The sequence below is a fragment of the Oncorhynchus clarkii genome, chromosome 17, assembly GCF_045791955.1.
Source record: "Oncorhynchus clarkii lewisi isolate Uvic-CL-2024 chromosome 17, UVic_Ocla_1.0, whole genome shotgun sequence".
Lineage (NCBI taxonomy): Eukaryota > Metazoa > Chordata > Actinopteri > Salmoniformes > Salmonidae > Oncorhynchus > Oncorhynchus clarkii.
Genome location: NC_092163.1, coordinates 42,103,770 through 42,117,206, shown reverse-complemented (window position 1 = coordinate 42,117,206; position 13,437 = coordinate 42,103,770).

The following is a 13,437-nucleotide window of genomic DNA, read 5'->3' as shown; positions in this document are numbered from 1 at the left end:
CATTACATCTGCCATTCTGATCCTAAACACTGTTGCCCCTCAGGGGTGCATGCTTAGTCCCCTCTTGTACTGCCTGCTCACCCACAACCTCTTGACCAAACACGACTCCATTCACATCGTCGCGACTGTGGTGGAGGGGGTCGAGAGTTTCAAGTTCCTTGGTGTCCACATCACCAACAAACTATCATGGTCCAAACACACCAAAACAGTCATGAATAGGGCACGACAACACCTTTTCCTCCTCAGGAGACTGAAAAGATTTGGAATGGGTCCCCAGATCCCCAAAAATATCTACAGCTGTACTATCGAGAGCATTCTGACCGGTTGCATCACCGCCTGGTACGGCAACTGCACGGCAACTGTAAGGCGCTACAGAGTGTCGTGCATACGGCCCATTACATCAATGGGGCCAAGCTTCCTTCCATCCAGGACCTATATATTAGGCAGTGTCAGAGGAAGGCCCAAACAATTGTCAAAGTTTCCAGTCACCCAAGTCATATACTGTTCTCTCTGCTACCGCATGGCAAGCGGTACCGGAGCGCCATGCCTAGGTCCAAAAGGCTACTTTACAGCTTCTTCTATTAATCAAATGGCCACCCGGACTATTTATGTTGACCCCCCCTACTTTGTTTTTGCACTGCTGCTACTCACTGTTTATTATCTATGCATATGCACGTTTCCCCTAACTACATGTACAAATTGCATTGACTAGCCTGTACCGCTGCACATTGACAATAAGTATTGTGTCACTTTCTTTTCTTAGCTCTATTTCTTGAATGGCATTGTTGGTTAAGGGTTTGTAAGTTAACAGCTCACGCGAAGGCGTGAGTTGCGTGAGTGCCCTTAAGGAGTTTAGCATCTCGCAATTCTCATGGTCCTCCCTAACTAAACCCACAACTCAACTACAGTGGGGAATTTGATGCTCTCGTTTTTCTCTTTTTCTGTTCTATTCCATGCTGTACTCTTTCTGTTCTATTCCATGCTGTACTCTTTCTGTTCTATTCAATTTTATTCAAGCACTGGATTTTGAAGGAGGTTTTCTTTATGAGGCTGGTACTATGTGGTTGTCTCAGTAGGTATTGCAAGTTGCTTTGAACAAGCGTATTTGCTTATTGGACAACATGTAAAAGATATCCCTCCCACAACGAGCCAAACTGTACTTTGGATGTGTTCTGTCATAACGTCTGTTAAATAATGACCTTGCAGATCCAGCAGCCATACAAATCCAAGGGGTTGATACAGTTGAAGCAGTCTGAGTGAAGCTAGCATATTTGTCTGGACTCCATTCTGCAACCACTGTGGCATGCAGTCACTGTCACAATGACAGCCAAGACAAATATGTATTCAGCTCTGATTGAAAAATAAAGCCCTTTCACATCTAAAACTCACTCACAATTCTGTCATTCAGAGAGGATATCTTCAAATCAGAGTATAGTAATAACATTATAATAATAACTTTAGAAAGCAAATTTCATCATTTCATCATCTGCTAATGTGTCAACAACAGTTCTTGCAACATTGAGATGCATATTAAATATATCCCTACAACAGGATTCAAGATTTTAGAACTGTCATGTTTTCAGCAGCATTTGATTCTAGAGTAAACAAACTGGGTGGTTCGAGCCCTGAATGCTGGCTGGCTGACAGCCGTGGTACATCAGACCATATACCACGGGCATTGTGTTGATTTATTTTTCAATGTATTTTTACTACTGTAATTACATTGTTAACCAGCTTATGATATGGCACCTCGGGTGTTTGTGGTAAATGGCCAATATACCACGGCTGTTTCTAGGCACTCCTACTACCTTGCCCCGTTCAAAGGCACTTTAATATTTTGTCTTTCCCATTCACCCTCTGAATGGCACACATACACAATCCATCTCTCAATTGTCTCAAGGCTTAATAATCCTTCTTTAATCTGTCTCCTCCCATTCATCTACACTGATTGAAGTGGATTTAACAGGTGACAACAATAAAGGATCCTAGCTTTCACCTGGACATACCTGGTCAGTCTATGTCATGGAAAGAGCCTAATGTTCCTAATGTTTTGTGCACTCAGTGTTTAAGCCACATACATGAACATGATAAAAAGCAAGCTAAACTGTTAATTAACAGCCTGACTACATTTTGCCCAAACCAGCAACTTTCCCAAGCCTCCCCATTTCTCCTTCACTCAGATCCAGATAGCTGATGTTCTGAAAGAGCTGCAAAATCTTTACCTCTACAAATCCGCCAGGCTAGACTATCTGGACCCTCTTTTTCAAAAAAATTCCGCTTTAATTATTGCAAACCCAATTACTAGCCTGTTCAACCTTTCTTTCGTATCGTCTGAAATACCGAAAGATTGGAAAGCTGCCATGGTCATCCCCCTCTTCAAAGGGGGAGACACTCTAGACCCAAACTGCTACAGACCTATATCTATCCTACCCTGCCTTTCTAAGGTCTTCGAAAGCCAAGTTAACAAACAGATCACCGACCATTTCGAATCCCACCGTACCTTCTCCTCTATGCAATCTGGTTTCAGAGCTGGTCATGGGTGCACCTCAGCCACACTCAAGGTCCTAAACAATATCATAACCGCTATCGATATGAGACAATACTGTGCAGCTGTATTCATCGACCTGGCCAAGGCTTTCGACTCTGTCAATCACCACATTCTCATCGGCAGACTCATTAGCCTTGGTTTCTCAAATGACTGCTTCACCTGGTTCACCAACAACTGCTCAGATAGAGTTCAGTGTGTCAAATCGGAGGGCCTGTTGTCCGGACCTCTGGCAGTCTCTATGCGGGTGCCACAGGGTTCAATTCCCGGGCCGACTCGCTTCTCTGTATACATCAATGATGTCGCTCTTGCTGCTGGTGATTCTCTGATCCACCTCTATGCAGACGACACCATTCTGTATACCTCTGGCCCTTCTTTGGACACTATGTTAACTAACCTCCAGATGAGCTTCAATGCCCTAAAACTCTCCACCCGTGGCCTCCAACTGCTCATAAATGCAAGTAAAACTAAATGCATGCTCTTCAACCAATTGCTGCCCACACCTGCCTGCCGGTCCAGCATCACTACTCTGGACGGGGCTGACTTAGAAAATGTGGACAACTACAGATACCTGGGTGTCTGGTTAGACTCTCCTTCCAGACTCACATTAAGCATCTCCAATCCAAAATTAAATCTAGAATTGGTTTCCTTCTTCACATCAAAGCATCCTTCACTCATGCTGCCAAACATACCCTCGTAAAACTGACTATCCTACCGATCCATGACTTCGGCGATGTAATTTACAAAATAGCCTCCAACACTCCAACACAGTGCCATCCGTTTAGTCACCAAAGCCCCATATACTACCCTCTACTGAGACCTGTATGCTCTCGTTGGCTGGCCCTCGCTTCATATTCGCTGCCAAACCCACTGGCTCCAGGTCATCTATAAGTCTTTGCTAGGTAAAGCCCTGCCTTATCTCAGCTCACTGGTCACCATAGCAGCACCCACCCGTAGCACGCACTCCAGCAGGTATATTTCAATGGTCACCCGTAAAGCCAATTCCTCATTTGGCTGCCTTTGCTTCCAGGTCTCTGCTGCCAATGACTGGAACGAACTGCAAAAATCACTGAAGCTGGAGACTCATATCTGCCTCACTAACTTTAAGCACCAACTGTCAGAGCAGCTCACAGATCACTGCACCTGTACATATCCCATCTGTAAATAGCACATCCAACTACCTCATCCCAATACTGTTATTTATTTGATTTATTTTGCTCCTTTGCACCCCAGTATCTCTACTTGCACATTCATCTTCTGCATACCCATCACTCCAGTGTTTAATTGCCATATTGTATTTATTCCGCCACTATGGCCTATTTATTGCCTTACCTCCCTTATCTTACCTCCTTTGCACACACTGTATATAGACTTTTTCTACTGTATTATTGACTGTATGTTTGTTTATTCCATGTGTAACTCTGCGTTGTTGTTTGTGACACACTGCTTTGCTTTATCTTGGCCAGGTCGCAGTTGTAAATGAGAACTTATTCTCAACTAGCTTACCTGGTTAAATAAAGGTGAAATTTAAAAAATTCAAGTTAAAAAAATGCGTCCATTGGTCCAGATAAAACACACAGTGACAGCACATGTAATGAAATGCATGTTTGAATGATTGATAAATATCACTTTAAGGGTCCACCTAATTAATAAAAGATTTGCACCCGTCCCTCCCCCTGGCCCGTCTGGCTGACATAGAGAGTCTGCTATTCCAGTGGGAATGCTTCAACTTGGCTATAGTGTCTGTCCCGGGTAGCAACGCTAACCATGCGGCATCATGTTGGGGCTGGGCTGGGGGAAGGAGAGAGGGGAGGGAGGGAAGAGAGGAGATGGTGGGTGAAAGGTGGGGGGGGGGGGGGGACAGAGGCAAGGAAGGAGGGGGTCCTTGTCTGTCATATGAGCTAACGACTGTCCACTGGCATCTGCCCAGTGTGTACACAGGCAGCTCATTACAGGGCCGCTCTGCTGTCACCCACAGGACATGGGGAGGGAGGTAGTCGAGGGAGACGAGGCAGGGAGGGAGAGGTGGACGGAGGAAAAGACAGACGTGAAGAAAGAGAGCAATAAAAGAAGAGAGATGGATGCTGTTATGTTTCTGATTATTATTGCTATGACTGGTAATGACATTGACGTTGAAGGTGTTGTTATTGTTGTCATAATTAGCTTTTGCAACGTAAGCTCCTTTAACTTTTCAAGCCAGACATTTGTATTGTGAAGCTGGAGAGAGGTGGCTCGAAAATAGATGGAAAGGGTTAGAGAGAGGGAGGGGTAGATGAAGAGCAGGATAAAGGTGGGAGTAAAGAACGAACCGAGAAAACAGATGGAGAATAGAAAATAGGAACAAGTGGATAGAGAGGTGATGGAGAATTAGGGTTGGCATTTCGAGAAGCAGAAACATGGAGAAAAGGAGAAGAGAGAAGGGATGAGGGAAGACAGGCATAGAAAGGTAGGTGTGGAGAGAGATGGATTAGAATAAAACGACAAGGGAGAGGTGATGTAAGGACGACTGGTGATGGATGAGAAAAACAACGTTTTTAAACGGCTGAAAATTACCCAGAGATAGTTAAACTTTTTAAAAGCAAACCAACCAATCTCCTTCTCTGGTCCCTGTCTGGCGATGTCCCAATATATTTCTCAGGCAAAAAAATACATAGTCCTACTTATGAGCAACAAATTTGGCAAAAAACAGGTTGAATAAACGTTGTTTCCAAGTCAATTCAACCAAAAAATTTAATGCGAGGTTGAATCAATGCAACAAAAAAATGAATTTGTAAAAAGTCATCAAAATAAGGTATCTTCATATTTTTTTCCACCAAACTTGCAACCTAAATCCAATGACATGGTAACATTTTCTGTTCATTTCATGTTGAATTCATGTTAGTTGACAACATAACCAAATCAAAACTAGACATTGAACTGATGTCTGTGCCAGTGGGGAGCAACAAATAAGAACAGCAAAACAACAATGTGCCTGTAATGTAGCCATGTTAAAAGTTGGATTGGGACATCACTCCCACTCGATACGGCTCACAGGATCATGCAAAACGGAGGGATAGGGCTAAGGGGAAGGGTTAAGGGGAAGGGCTAAGGGGAAGGGCTAAGGGATAGGGCTAAGGGGAAGGGCTAAGGGATAGGGCTAAGGGGAAGGGCTAAGGGATAGGGCTAAGGGGAAGGGTTAAGGGGAAGGGCTAAGGGGAAGGGCTAAGGGATAGGGCTAAGGGGAAGGGCTAAGGGATAGGGCTAAGGGGAAGGGCTAAGGGGAAGGGCTAAGGGGAAGGGCTAAGGGGAAGGGCTAAGGGGAAGGGCTAAGGGATAGGGCTAAGGGGAAGGGCTAAGGGATAGGGCTAAGGGGAAGGGCTAAGGGATAGGGCTAAGGGGAAGGGTTAAGGGGAAGGGCTAAGGGGAAGGGCTAAGGGATAGGGCTAAGGGGAAGGGCTAAGGGATAGGGCTAAGGGGAAGGGCTAAGGGGAAGGGCTAAGGGGAAGGGCTAAGGGGAAGGGCTAAGGGGAAGGGCTAAGGGGAAGGGCTAAGGGGAAGGGCTTAGGGATAGGGCTAAGGGGAAGGGCTAAAGGGAAGGGCTAAGGGGAAGGGCTAAGGGATAGGGCTAAGGGGAAGGGCTAAGGGGAAGGGCTAAGGGGAAGGGCTAAGGGATAGGGCTAAGGGGAAGGGCTAAGGGATAGGGCTAAGGGGAAGGGCTAAGGGGAAGGGCTAAGGGGGGGGGGGGGGGTATTGGGATTGAGCCTCTGTCTCCCTCCCTTTGATCCCTGTCTCCCCTCTCCTCTCTATGTCTGAGTTAGCTGTCCCCCCCCCCTCTCAACCTCTTCCCCTCTCACCTATCATTCTCTGGTCCTTTCTCCCTCTCTCCTCACTAGTCCTGTCTCTCTCCCTCTCTAAGGTCCTGTCTTTCTCCCTCTCTTGGTACTCCCTGTCTCTCTCCACTCTAAGATCCTGTCTCATTCTCTGGTCAGGCGCTTTAAGACATTCATTATTCAGGCCAGACTGATAGAGGCTGTGGCTTAGTGGCTTTTAAGCTATTGGAGGAAGCGGTGCAAAGTTAAAACAGCTCCCCATGACAAATGTAACAGTAATGGCATTACACACCACATTGCACCCAGTCCGACACTTTATTATTCCCCTTTCTCCCAGACTAATGAACAACGGCCGACAAATAGCCCAGATGAATTAGTAAAAGGTGTACGGATGCATTCATAACAATGAGGGATGTGTACAATGTCCCGTTCATGTATAATCTGATTGATTCACAGGATGGAGTGTACTAATGAAGCAAGTTTATTAGGGTGGACAAAGAGATGGACTAGAGTGGACTATGAGGGACTATCTACTGACTGCCTGGAAAAGAGATGGACAGATTTACAGCCGGGATTGTCCACCATAGTTGCTGGAACTGGGCCGTAAAGGACTATGTGAAAAGAAAACACCAGAGCCAGCACAGTAGGGTTTGGGTTAGCACAATAGTGTGAAAAGATGTATAGAGACAAACAGAAATATGGTCAAAGCTATGGTCCAGGGCAAGGAAAAATGTAGATTAAAGATGAAGGATGTCTGCAACACTGGTGAGCTCCTGTGATGATTCATTCATATTGGCACAACAACAAACAGACAAAATAATAGTGCATGCCGAGTGTTGTAGAAATGATTTATTTTCTCATCGTTGATCTCTGTCTAGCACCCAGGCCAGTGGGATGTGTGTTCTAGGTCATTCATTGGTTAAATGTGAAGTAGTTGGCCGAGCTGTGGCCCCAATGGAGAGGGAGTATACAGTACAGAGTAAGGAAGTATATTATCACAAGTTATTATAATGTAGGCGTGATGGATATATCTCAAGTTAGTATTCATCCCATAAACTAGACAGTATAATCTTCCCTATATAAACTCCAATACAGTTCCTCATAAAAATACCTACTGTATAGTAACCAATTCGTGTAAGAGGCTCTGCTATGTGAGAAGGACTGTGCCTGACTAAAACAGATCCTCCCCTGGATCTGCTGGCTGCTGCAGCTCTCGGAGAGATAGTGAGTCATACACTCTTAGGAAAAAAAGTGCTATCTGGAACCTAAAAGGGTTCTTTGACTGTCCCCATAGGAGAACCCTTTGAATAACTATTTTTGTAGAACCCTTTTTGTAGAACCCTTTTGGTTCCATGTAGAACCCTTTTGAGTTCCATAAAGAACCCTCACACGGAACCAAAAATAGTTATCCTATGGGTTATCCTATGGGGACAGCCAAATTACCCTTTTGTAACCCTTTTTTCTAAAGGCTGGTTTATACTTTGTCTATCGACATGTCTGCTGGCAATTAGAATGTGACAAGTGTCACTGGTCAAAACAACATTTTATTTATGCTCCAGTGGAATGTCTATAGACCGTCACTGTGACAGTCGGTTTCCTTGCTGCAGACAGATGAAAAAAGTTCAACTTTGACCCTGTCGCTGCGTCCATTGTCATGGTTACTTGACTGAGACGGCAATGAGACAATGCACAAGTTCTACAATTCTCTGGTAGAATGCCCTGCTTTTATTTCGTCACACACAACCTTAAGCTATTTTCTGTAATTAACTCGCCAGTTACTTGTAACTGATCTTGTTGTGAGTTTAAATTCCTTTAACAATGAATAAAAATGAGCTGAAGTTAAGGCATTCTCAGCTATGATATGGTCCTTATTTGAACTGGCTAGCCAGCTAGCTAGCTAACAAGCTAGAAACTAACTAAAACATTGTTTAGAAAGTTGCTTTTATTTGCTAGTTTGCTGGATTGACATAGACTATAAATGGGTCATTTTGCAAATACGGCCTTTTCCCAGGGTTAGATTTTTAAGATAAAATGTTGATTTAGATTGTTTTACTTCACATCCATTTAGTAGAGACTAAAATAACCGTAAGATTTTTTTTCAGCTTTCAAAATGTTTTTTCATCTATTCAAGCATTTCATGTCTGGATTCACTGTTTTGCCCTGTTTATGTCCTGTCTGACACCTGGACTTTTAACATTCTTCTGTGTATTACACTTACGGAAGTCTTGATAATTACAAAACATTTAATAGACCTGTTTAAAAAAAGAGTCAAATAAAAGGAAACTATATACATATTAGTTGTGCATAAGCCATAATTTGTGCATAATTTTGTGCATAAGCCAAATTCAAATAGTCTGGGTAGCCATTTGATTAGCTGTTCAGGAGTCATATGGCTTGGACCTAGACTTGGCGTTCCGGTAGCAGAGAGAACAGTTTATGACTAGGGTGGTTGGAGTCTTAGGACCTTCCTCTGATGCTGCCTGGTATAGAGGTCCTGGATGGCAGGAAGCTTGGCCCCGACCCGTCAGGAAGTCCAGGATCCAGTTGCAAAGGGAGGAGCTTAGTCCCAGGGTCTTTAGCTCAGTGATGAGCTTTGAGGGCACTATGATGTTGAACTCTGGACTGTAGTCAATGAATAGCATTCTGACATAGGTGTTCCTTTTGTCCAGGTGTGAAAGGGCAGTGTGGCGTGCAATAGAGATTGCATCATCTGTGGACCTGTTGGGGCGATATGCAAATTGGAGTGGGTCTAGAGTTTCTAGGATAATGTTGTTGATGTGAGCCATGACCAACCTTTCAAAGCAATTCATGGCTACCGACGTGAGTGCTATGGGGCGGTAGTCATTTAGGGAGGTTACCTTAGTGTTCTTGGGCACAGGGACTATGTTGGTCTGCTTGAAACATGTTGGTATTATAGACTCAGTCAGGGAGAGGTTGAAAATATCAGAGAAGACACTTGCCAGTTGGTCATCGCATGCTTGGTGTACACGTCCTGGTCCTGCGGCCTTGTGAATGTTGACCTGTTTAAAGGTCTTAATCACATCGGCTGTGGAGAGCGTGATCACACAGTCGTCCGGAACAGCTGATGCTCTCATGCATGTTTCAGTGTTACTTGCCTGGAAGCAAGCATATAAGTTATTTAGCTCATCTGGTAGGCATGTGTCCCTGGGCAGCTCTCAGCTGTGCTCCCCTTTGTAGTCTGTAATAGTTTGCAAGCCCTGCTACATCCGACGAGTGTCGGAGCCGGTGTAGTTTGATTCGATCTTAGTCCTGTATTGACGCTTTGCCTGTTTGATGATTCGTTGGAGGCCATAGCAGGATTTCTTATGAACTTCTTATAAGTTAGCATGCTAAAGTCCCTGCTATTTATGATCAAATACCCTAAAAATATAATTCCCATTGCCTCCTGGGTGGCGCAGTGTTTAAGGGCGCTGTACTGCAGCCCTAGCTGTGCCACCAGAGACTCTGGGTTTGTGCCCAGGCTCTGTCGTAACCGGGAGGTCTGTGGGCGACGCACAATTGGCCCAGCGTTGTCCGGATAAGGGAGGGTTTGGCCGGTAGGGATATTTTTGTCTCATCGTGCATCAGCGACTCCTGTGGCGGGCCGGGCGCAGTGCGCCCTATCCAAGGTTGCCAGGTGCACGGTGTTTCCTCCGACACATTGGTGCGGCTGGCTTCCAGGTTGGATGCGCGCTGTGTTAAGAAGCAGTGCGGCTTGGTTGGGTTGTGTATCGGAGGACGCATGACTTTCAACCTTCGTCTCTCCCGAGCCCGTACGGGGGTTGTAGAGATGAGACAAGATAGTAGCTACTAACAATTGGATACCACGGAATTGGGGAGAAAAAGGGGTCAAATTCAACAAAAATATATATATAATTCCCACTACACGTCATTACCACCACATAATGAACTGTGATGGTAAGGACAAAACAGTGGTGGCAATGACAAAATCTATTAGTTCATACATTTTTATTTCTGCCTTGCTAGAGCTGCCCTGGTCAACTGTAAGTGCTGTTATTGTGAAGTGGAAACGTCTAGGAGCAACAATGGCTCATCTGTGAAGTGGTAGGCCACACAAGGTCACAGAACAGAACTGCCAAGTGCTGAAAACTCACTACATGTTTTTGAGTATCATCAAGGCATATATGGATATTTAGACATGACAATGGTGAATGTATATAATTATGAAAACTTCCAAATATGAAATAGATAACATGAAAAAATGCAATTCATGGAAATGTATGAAATAACTTAGGCACAATTTCTGTCATTTTCAACTAATATAGCACATTTTTTGAGGTGGTGGTAATGACATTTCCCCTCCGCTATTTGGGGAAACCGATAGAATTAGTTATATTCTAACAGTATGGTCTCAGCCACTATTAGATTTTGTTTCCAGACAGAGTGAAGAACATTTTCAGATAGATAAAAAGCAGTTTCAAGAGGTTTCATTTCCCAAAACATTTAACATCCAAAAGTTCCCTTATTTGCAAAATTAACCAAATGCATTTTAAAATAGATGGGTTTATTGGTGTTAAAATGTAGCAGTTATGCTATTTTGGACAACCGGGCTGCTTATGTCATGAGCCTGACATTTTTGTATTTACTTTTTCATAATGACAAAAACAAGTTTGATGTCTGATGACAATAGAATGTTCATGATGTCACTGCAACAACTGTCTACAGACATGCCGATAGAGCAACTGTAGGCCCTAATAATTGTCAAAGACTCCAGCCACCCTAGTCATAGACTGTTCTCTCTGCTACTGCATTTTTGGTTAAGGGCTTGTAAGTAAGCATTTGGCGCATTTGACAAATACAATTGGATTTGATTTGATTTAACTCTAGTTGAACAGCTAACATACAATGTATAATTAAAACATAATTTCACAAATCAAACATAATTTGATGAAATTACAGCCTATTTGATAATGACATATAATATTTACCTTTATTTTTCTATAATTTCCTGGCATCAAATACAATTTGATTTGATTTGAACTGTAAGCCAGCCTTAGCCTTAAGAGTGTAGTGGCCTGCTTTTCTGTTACCATCACAGAGAAGCGAGAGATAGAGAAACAGAGACAGAGATATATTATTTCACTTGCTTTGGCAATGTAAACATATGTTTCCTATGCCAATAAAGCCCTTAAATTGAATTGAATTGAGATAGAGACAGAGAGAGTGAGTGAGAGAGACAGAGAGAGTGAGTGAGAGCAAGGGGGCGAGAGAGAGCAAGGGGAGAGAGAGAGAGAGAGAGCGCAAGAGAGAGAAATAGAAAGAGAGAGGAGATACAGAGAAGACACATCATTAATGCAGCTCAACAGAACCCCAGAAACTTGTCTTGGCTCTGACAGATCCCAATCACAATGCTAAAACAAGCTGGGTGCTAGATTGACTTTACACTGCATGGTGCTTTTTAAACTAGGTTTCAAAGAGGTTTACATTGTCAGCAGGGCAACTCATTACTATGAGCCTGCCTGCCCTCACCACACTCCTTTGAACTCAGCATGTACAGTATGCACTGGAGAGTGAGAGAGAAAGAGAAGGTAGGAGAGACTCTCAACTGGCACAACACATAGTTGTCAAGGTTGCGCAATGCTGTATTGAGCTTACGCAATAGTTGATACACTGTTTCAAGGTTGTTCCAAGCACCCACCCACTCCTGACTTCAAGCCTTACATCCAGTATACCGAAGTCTATAAATGCATGAACATCTATCAGTTGTTCTATTCAGTATCCTCTGTACACTCTCTCTGCCTGAGTCTACGTTCACAAAGTGAGCTCGGCTCCGAACTCACTCCAGGGCTAGAATCACAATGACTTACTGTTACCTACTCTATTTTATGGCCCACATAAACCAGGGAACATAGCTTGGCTTGTTTGGGGTTGCTGAGTATATACAATGCACCGGATGTTGTGTTGTAATCAATGGAATCGACCAGGCACTCTAACCTCTTCTGCCTTTCAATCTACTGCAGAATGCAGTAAAGATGAGGATGTATACGTCCCAAATGGCACCATATTGGCTATATAGTGCACTACTTTTGACAAAAGTGGTGGAAAATGACTGCACTATAAAAGGAATAGGGTGCCATTTGGGATGCTAACCAATGATTCACTGTAGACAGTAACTGCAGTCAAAGTCCACTTGGTATGGACAGCACCTGGGTAGATGCATCATACAAGCCATGCATATGGCGCACAGATAAATCAGGTTGTCAAAAAATTCTTTGTGTGCGTTTTCATCATGTCATCTATCTTTTTATAGACTACAGCAAAGCTGAAAGGGCAGAGTTACTTGTCTGGCTCTAGTACAATGGCTGCATGAATGAAACACTATGATTTCTACCCCCTTGGCAATTCATTCATTCAACACAACGGAAGCCATGTGTTCCAATTACTCTGAATATGCTCCTTGGTGCCAGTTGAACAGAGTGCATTTGCAAAATTAACAGGTCAAGCTGGCCAAGCATAAATAATAATTATGGTGGAGAGGTGCGGTGGGTGAGGGTGTTTTTGGAAGGGATCTCATATCATGTGGATGGGCTAAGATAAGTACTTTATTGATCACCAAAGGGGCGATTAGATTGTGTCAACCAGGGTAGGAGGGTAGCCTAGTGGTTAGAGCGTTGGACTAATAACCGGAACAAGTTCAAACCCCAGCGCTGACAAGGTTCAAATCTGTCGTTCTGCACCTGAATTGGCAGTAATTCCACTGTTCCTAGGCTGTCATTGAAAATAAGAATTTATTCTCAACTTACTTGCCTAGTTAAATAAAGGTCAAAATAATTACACAGTAGTCTTTAGAAAGATGGTTGTCTACACAGAGACAATGACAATCTGTCACAATATGATTGTAATCAATAGCTTACCGAGATTCATGTCTTTATAGCCCAATCCACACAGAGGAGTAACAATATAGCACTCTGGTAGATTAAATCAGACATGTTGTGTGTTGAATTGTCCCTGGACAGGTTCCGTAGCAATGTGATGTGCTACCTGGCAGAGCTTGGTGTCGTGAACATCTGCTTCTGTTTACCTTAACGTATCCCTGTGGAGATCACAGAGCATCTGCTCTGG